The sequence below is a fragment of the Xiphophorus hellerii genome, chromosome 20 (assembly GCF_003331165.1).
Source record: "Xiphophorus hellerii strain 12219 chromosome 20, Xiphophorus_hellerii-4.1, whole genome shotgun sequence".
Taxonomy (NCBI): Eukaryota; Metazoa; Chordata; class Actinopteri; order Cyprinodontiformes; family Poeciliidae; genus Xiphophorus; species Xiphophorus hellerii.
In genome coordinates this window covers 29,191,172-29,199,931 of record NC_045691.1, presented here as the reverse complement: position 1 = coordinate 29,199,931, position 8,760 = coordinate 29,191,172, and the positions used below count along the sequence as shown (strand labels likewise).

Sequence of the window (8,760 nt, the reverse complement as noted above, 5' to 3'; positions counted from 1 at the left end):
TCTGTTGTCGGTGTGTTTTTTTTACAAATTACCACTCCCTCCAGCAGTCGAACCCAAGAATTTTTCTGATTTCATTAACTCGCTCATTAGTCACTTGAATATTCATATAAATAATATATGTTACAGCTGGTTTTGCTACAATCTGATGTTTAGAAATCTTAACGCTTGATGCATCTCAAAATAAAAAATAAAAAAATCTTACTGCCTCCAGTCAGGAGCAGATCAGGAAACATCTAATTAATTGGGTTTCGACGCTAATTCAAATTAAATGATTTCAAATAAATTGTTATGCATAATTGGACATAGTAGTTCCTAAAGTCAGCTTTTGGCAACAATTGATTGGACAAATCAATTTAAGTATAATAAATTTAAATTTAATTTATACCCACTTTAAGTATAAGGCCCTTTATTTAAATAGATGTCAATTTGAGATATGGCTTCTGCTGATATGGCAAAAGTAGTTTTTATATTATTTTTTTTACAGAGTCAACTGTTTTTGGTCTTTTTGCTCACTGGTCTGTCTTAGTTCCAGGAATGTTATCAGCTATTATCGTTCATTGGCCTTTGGAATGAGAAAACTATCGGTAATCAGTTTATAAAAAAGAAAATGATGGTGCGTCCCTCATTATTTGTTTAGGTACAAAACACTGGAAAATATTGGAAAAAAAAATCAGGAGTAGACCAGGTGAGGATCTCACATTTTAAAATCCTGATTTACTGTGCATGGTGGTGGTAGCGTTAGCCAACCAGGACGCCCACAAGTGTCCCACATTTAAAAAGACGTTGGAAAATGGTCTGCAGATCACAACAGGCATCAACAAGCTAAAACTGAACATAGTTGGAACATCCGGGATTCAGCTGTGAAAATTGTAATTTCATAATTTAGAGCAATGACACGGCTAGAGTTGGCCTAACAAATATTTGAGCGCATACTGTAGTTTAGAAAAAAAACAAAAAAAACCACATCTGCTATGAATAAATAAGTCTAATCTGAGCTGCTCCACACGTTGTTACGCAACAGCTCTGAAAGTCCTCCTTCACAGCAGAGAGAGCGGCTCGACGTGTTCACTGGAGGAAAGCGAGCTCAGGCGGCGTTTTCATCTGATCAGCTTTGTTGTGGTAAAAATCTGCTGTAAGTGACGGCGGAGACATGTTCTCTCTAGCGGATTGGATTAAAATGAGATGACTGATAGAGACGGGGGGTTGCTGGGGAAAAAAAGAAAAGCGCGCTCATCGGTCTCTCCTCCCCGCCGCTGTGACTGGGGGATGAAGCTGTCATTTTCGTTCATTTTGCCACTTGCTCTTTTTTTTTTTTTTTTTTTTCCTTTCGCAATTCAATTCAACACCGGCCTGCAAGCTTAATACCAACGCTGGAGTTCAGCACTGAAGTCTCGCTCATGTCAGCTGATGCATTTCGAAGCTAAAATTACCGAGGAGAGGAAGTTTCTTACAGTTCTGGACGCAGGGCATCTGCAGGTTACATCAAGTCCAATTTAAGACTTTTATAGACCTTTCTAATGTCAACCTAAATTAAATTTAAGACAAAAAAACGGGGGCGGGGGGTGTTTGTGGGATCCTGCTAGCTTGCATGGCCTGGCAACAGAATACATTTTGCTGGATGATAAACTGTCTTCGAAGTTATTGAGATAAACAATAATGTTGCTTTGAGACCATTTTCAATTATTATTATGTTAATGGCATAATAATGCAGGAACACATTCTCAAAGATCAATAAACTTTCAATTCTAATTAACGTTTAACATTGGAACTGAAAGGCATTTTAAATATCCTAAAATAAATCAACTAAATAACAAAATAACAAATGAATTTAATTATGAAGTCTCTGTAAACAAATCTGGTGTTAACAAATGGCTTAGTAAAACCAAAGCACCAGACTGAAGACTTTTGTCATCCAGTTTTTGGTAGAAAGAGAAAATAGAAAAACGATAAATCATGCTCATTTCAATTTATCATGTGATTAATTTATTAATTGATTTATTGCAACAGGTAGCACTTGGAAAAATATATGTCATCCAAATGATGATACATTTACACATACACCACAATATATGATTTTTTTTTTTTTTAAAGCTAATTGGCAGGAGTATGGTAGTTCCAGACTAAATTTAAGACCTGTGGCTAGCGTATTTAAGGCCTTTTTTAATGGATCTAAGACATTTTAAGGCCGTAACTTTAAATACATGAATTTAAGACTTCCTAAGTTTAAATACTCTCAAGTTCTTGGAAGCTGTAAGAACAATTCCAGCACATACTGAGAACACGTTTTAACTTGAGTGAAATCCCTGCTAATTAAAATAAACTCAAATGTATACATAAAACCCCACTAATATCCCACAGCAAACTGCACCTCCACCACATGTTTGCTGCAGCCGTCCACGAGCGTCCGCTATCATTTTGACAGAATGTTTGATCACCGTTATCAGCAAATAATAACATTCATACAAACTGACTGGTTTCCAGCAATGGACTTCGACTTAAAGCTACAAGTCTGGAAAAGTCATTTTGGAGCGCGGCCGTTTCAGGACCTACATGGTAATCTGCTTTATTCATTTTACAATCAGGGATGCTTCATTTAATAAAACCGTTTTGCATTAGTCATATTAAAATGCTTCACTATGCCACATTACACCTGCCAGTCAACGGGACTATTTCAATCTGGAGAGACTCAGACGAAAAAACAGCGATTAAAAAGGTTTATTGACATGCATGAATTTAAAGTTCTTTGGCGCTCGGGCCCCGGCTGAGGACATTGAGCTGTGAATTGCGATCAGCTCGGATGAGCATTCCCGATGTAGGTTAGGAATGTCATCCCCCGGGACCCGACACTGGTGGTGGGGGTCGGTGAAGGATGGGAGCCTGAAGAGTGGAGGTGGAGAAGGGGTGGAGGAGGGTTGAGCGCAGCTGGAAAGCGGAAGATGCCATGGATGGAGGTCCTTATCAACTGGGCCTTGGTCGGTGATTGGACGTGACGTGGCTTGGTCCAGCGTTGATAGGTCGGTGGTGATGAGCGGGACGCGCCGACTGGATGATGCAGGTGGGGCTAAAGAGTCTTCCAGTTTGAATTTGCGCCTAGGCTTCATTACAACTCAACATGACTCAGGTGAATTTTGTTTAAGTTCACTCTGGTGGGGCTCGTTGTATATGGCTGAATCTAGAAAACTCAGCAAGGACAGACTCCTCTCCTAGTTCCTGTTGCTGATGTTACATTTTTATCCCCGATGGCAGCTGTCTGACTTTTGAGGCTACGCTTTCTTCAAAAAACCGGGATAAAAAGTGCTGTGCGTACATCAACTCAGCAGGAGTAGCACACGGCGGGTGCGGGTTTTCCTGCCTAAGACCTCCAAAGCCAACAGTCACACGGTGTCGGCACAAATCCTTTTTTGCATGTTCTGCCTTCTGGTAGTCACATTTAGATAAGATTTGTTATATAAGCGAAGAGATTCTGTCTTATTTACCTCAGGACTACTTCCTGTCTTTTTGTGGTTATGATTTTAAATACTCAAAAGATCAAATGTGAGTTTCCTTAAGGCATCAATCTCAACACCACTTTTATTCATTAGCTACAAGATCCTATTACTTCAGATTATAGAGTATGGCAACATTTTACCAAACACATGCAGAGAACACAGAACTTTACATTACTTGTCACTACATGACAATAATTCCTTACCGTCACCAAGTGTCTGCAATGCTGATGAGTGGATGAGCCAGGTTCATGTTGACCTTAGGAAAAATACAGGAAATAATTATTTTTGGTCTCCCAAAATATGTTCTAATAATTCTAAACTTAAACAGCATGACAGAAACCTATTTTGTCTTTATGAAATAAGACCAAAACATAACAGCACATAATGTCCATTTCTAAGGATGGCGTCCTTAGAAATAGATAGAATCTTGTCAGTATCTTAAAATTACAAAGGTGAAATGCTTTACTGCAGGGGTGCCCAAAGTGGGTCCTCGAGGGCCAGTATCCTGCACGTTTTAGTTCTCTCCCTGGTGGTACCAACAACCTTTTCAGCATGTCAGTGCTCTTCTGAGGCCTTCTAACGAGCCGTCATTGGATCCAGGTGCGTTAAACCAGGGAGAGAACTAAAACATGCAGGATGCCGGCCCTCGAGGACCCACTTTGGGCACCCCTGGTGTAGTGCCTCCAAATCCAAGGCCATGGTCTTGAGCCGGAAAAGGGTAGAGTGCCTTCTCCGGGTCAAGGAGGGTGTCCTGCCCCAGGTGGAGGAGTTCAAGTATCTGGGGATCTTGTTCACGAATGGGGGAAGAAGGGAGTGGGAGACCGACAGGCGGATTGGAGCAGCGTCTGCCGTCAAGGGGGCGCTGTACCGGTCTGTCGTGGTGAAGAGAGAGCTGAGCCAAAAAGCGAAGCTCTCGATTTACCGGTCGATCTACGTTCCTCATCTATGACCTCATCTATGGTCATGAGCTTTGGGTCATGACCGAAAGAACGAGATCGCGGATACAAGCGGCTGCAATGGGTTTTCTCCGTAGGGTGGCTGGGCTCTCCCTTAGAGATAGGGTGAGAAGCTCAGTCATCCGGGAGGGACTCAGAGTAGAGCCGCTGCTCCTTCACATCGAGAGGAGCCAGTTGAAGTGGCTCGGGCATCTGGTCAGGATGCCTCCTGGACGCCTCCCTGGTGAGGTGTTCCGGGCACGTCCCACCGGGAGGAGGCCCCGGGGAAGACCCAGGACACGCTGGAGGGACTATGTTTCTCGGCTGGCCTGGGAACGCCTCGGGATTCCCCCGGAAGAGCTGGAACAAGTGGCCGGGGAGAGGAAAGTCTGGGCCTCCTTTCCGAAGCTGCTACCCCCACGACCCGACCCCGGATAAAGCATAAGAAGATGGATGGACGGATGGATGAAATGCTTTATGTTAAAATAAGACAAAAAACTGTTGCATGCTTTTAGTTTTTGCAGGTTAGATTATTGAGCACAATACTGAATTGAAATAATGTTGAGAATCTGAAAATATTTCAGTTCATCTGTAAGGAAAGGTAATTTTATTTATATAGCTCATTTTCAGCAACAAGCCAATTCAAAATGCTCTACATGAATTAAAAGCTTAAAGATGGAGATTTCTGAAACTCAAAACTCTGCCAAAGAAGCCAAGATTCTGGCACCACAAATATATTTGTCCTTGTAATATTATGAATTAATTCTTGTATTTAAAAAGTACAAAATACTGTTAGTTGGCCCTAGTATTCCTTCATATTTGCTTTACTAACCTCTGCCGCCGTCTTTCTTTTTTCTGTCACAAACGTGACAGGTTTCTGGTATCCTCCACCATCAGCTCTGAGTGTTTGTGGAGGTTGACATGTGTCTTCTTCTACCTGCTTGCGCCACCATGTTGATTAATTTAAACACTGCTGCCACCTAGTGACCGGAGGGTTCCGTAAGGCAAAAAACACAAAGCTCTCCTGATTCTCGGTTAAAACAAACTGAATTAGATAGATTTATGCAAAACATATATATGAGGGGAAATAAAAGAAATAACATCGTAAGATAAACTGTATTGTACAAACAACTAAACTTGGTCTTTCCGGGGGTTAATTTCTAACACAATGCGAGCCTCCAGGGCGGCTGCTGCAGTTGAGGTGGTTCCACTGTGAAAGCTTGTTGGACAATACAAGATCAGAATGTTACCAGCATCTTCAGAACAGTAAATAAGCATTTTTAATCAACATTTTAAAACTTGTTTTTTGTTTTATTTTAAGTATCAAATTTCAGACCACATTAAATCCTTCTCTACTAGCGATAACAAAAGCTTTTTTATTTTGGTGGCTTTTTACCTCCTGCCAGACTAGAGGCACTCAATAAACGGCACTGACTTTCTCTGCAGTTCTCAGAGCAATATAAACTTGTTTTCATCATTCTTTTTGTTACGGAGCCCACACTGCTGTTCTCTCCTCACTTTATTTTGTTTACTTCCTGCGTTTTTTCAGAGTTTCTGTGCTGAGGAAGGTTCCTGAAAACATAACGTGCTGATATTGGGAGATTTAACTTGATAAAAATGTACTGTAATACTTTTTGGTTCTGATTTGGTTCAGATGTTTTTTTTATTATTATTTTATTTTTGAAATTAGAAAGGCATCTAGATGAAGAATGGTGTGTGTACTCACCATTGTTTTCATGTGAGTGAGAATTTTATGAGCTTTAACAAAAACATATCTCATCAATACAAGCCAGTTGTTGCATGACGTGTCACTTAAGAGGAAGAGAAACATCATGTAAATCTTGTAAAATCCAAGTTTCTCTTAAGGATAACCCATCATCCGGGTCGTGTGTGGTTACAGAAGGTTCCAGAGGATGAAAACAAAAGCAACTCCATCATACTCTGGTCTTTAATATGACACAGATGAACGACTACAGGGGCACAAATGTTTTGTTTCGCAACTTTTGTTTCCTCGTTGTTCGTTGGAAACTTTTATATTGCTGTAAAACGACAATCCAGAATGAGCTATGCAAATGCAAACTTAGAGAAACCCAACACAAGATCAACTTTTTTTGTAGATAAGCTGTACAAATTGAGCCTTAAAGGTGCTATCTTTATATTTCTTGAGCAAATTGCAACAGTTCTGTGTGAATTTATTTCATTATGAAATTTTTTGGCCTAAAACTGTTTTGGTGCTGCCCTCTTTGGGTTGAAGGGTGGCTACTACAGTTGAATTTTCCTTGTTGGTAACAATGGTACAACTTGGTTGATTTTTACATCACAGCCCCACTTTGGAGTATGAAACCATCTCACTCAGGACAGTTGCTGCAGAGCGATTGGTGCTTCCACATGTTGAAATAAAAGTTTGTGACAAAATTTAAAAAGAAAAAAAAATCGCTAGATTTGTCACAAGTCGCTTTCCTGGAAAAAAAAACTCGCTAGATGAGTGAAAAGTCACTAAATGTAACGTAAAGTCATTCAATTGGCAGCACCACAGTGTTGTCAGTGTCTCTTGGCTCCGCCCACTTCTGTGGAAAATTTCAAAGTTTGTCTGGGTGCTGGGTTATGCTTTCCCAGGGTGTTTGGTTACACTAAGTGTATTATATTAGGGTTTTATGTGACGTGCCGACAGATTCTGAGATGAAATCAGATCTAGACTTTGACTTTGGCTTAATCTAAACTATCCCATTGTCTGGTTTCTATGCAAAATAGTTGGGAGGTAAATCTCTGCCTCAGTCTTTTACAGCCTTTAAAAAGTTTTCATTCCAGGATTGCTCTCTCCATTTGTATTCTTATGCTAACCAGATTCCTTGACCCTGCCACAGAATGATGCTGCCACCGCCATGTTTATTGTCTCCCCTACATGACCTTATATTGTATATTAAGGGTTTGCGTGAACACTTGCTTTCTCTTTATCATACATGGAGAGTTAATCTGTAGTGTACACGGCTAACTTTATACCTGACCTTCCCGGTTTGTTCCTCCGTGTTAATGATGCTACTAATTACCAAATGTTCTCTAAAACCTCTTAGGCCTTCACCAGTTTCCTCCATAACGTCTTAAAAGCAGCACCGAATAATCCAGAAGAAATAAAAATACAGTAAGTGCACCGCCTGCTGGTCAGAGATTCATCTATACAGTTTGTTACTTATGAACTTCCCTTTTTTTTGTCTGTCTCCCTAAGTGGACAGCCGCAGTTAGATAAATCTGCTGTACGCCTGAAAGAGACGTCTGGACGTTAACGCCTGCTGACCGATGTTAGCGCCTGCTGACAAAGTGCTAAATCATGTCTTGTTCTGGGAGGCTGGACTCTGACCTTGGGAGGCGTCTCGCATCAGCTGATTGATGGCAGATAGACAACGCGGCACATTGAAGACAAAGTGATCGATTGGGTTTGGACTCACTCAGCTCTTTCTGATCCCCGGCCTGGACCCGGTTCAACTAATCCGACACAGTATATGTCTTATTACTGTTTTGCTGTGCTGAGTCATGCTGTTAGGTTGTATCCTCACTGCATGATTTGGTATTTAAGTTTTTGTTCACTCAGGGAAAATTCTTGTTTACTTGTCAATTACTGCAGCTAAGCCTTTAAACATATCAGAAGTATTTCTATTTCACAGTGTGATTTAAACTGTGTAAAAATAAATGTTTTGACCCACAATCTGCCATGAATGAAATATTGACATCAAGTTGAACAAAACGTTGTTCCAACATTTGCTGAAGTTCCAAATTTGACAGTTCAAGAAATCAACATTTTGATTAAATATGAAAATATCTATTTCCACAGAGTGACCACAACATTTAAAAATACAAAACAATGAAAACAAAAACCAACAACAACAAAAAACTTTCCAACAGCATGCTGCATAAATTTGTGTTTTCTTAAGGAGAGTGCTGACATCTCCTGGACAAAGAGAAAACTGCATGACTTTGATTTAGAAATTTAAAAATCAATGGCCAGTCAAAGACCTTTCTATAAGATAAGACATGCTATGTTAGTCCTTAATAGGTCCACATATTAATAGGCATTTAAACGGTTTTTTGAAGTTATAACATTAAAGGAGACATTGGAATTTTTATTATTATTATTATTATTATTTTTTTATTATTATTATTATTATTATTATTATTATTATTATTATTATTATTATTGCACAATTCTTGCAATTGTCGTACATTTCCTGAAGAGGGCACTCTTCTTCTTAAAACCCAGCACTTCTCCATAGTGTATCACATATGACGTGATGCTGGAAAAGACACTTTAGTTGATGACTCTGTGTAGGGAAAACTACATTTAG

General features: G+C 39.9%; 1 long non-coding RNA gene across 1 annotated transcript; it reads left to right on the top strand.

Annotated features, from left to right (window-relative positions):
* Positions 1-7,423: 7,423 nt before the first annotated feature.
* LOC116709777 (uncharacterized) lies at positions 7,424-8,246 on the top strand. The gene is made up of 2 exons (XR_004336959.1): positions 7,424-7,562; positions 7,647-8,246. It is a non-coding gene; the product is annotated as an uncharacterized LOC116709777 (long non-coding RNA).
* Positions 8,247-8,760: the final 514 nt, after the last annotated feature.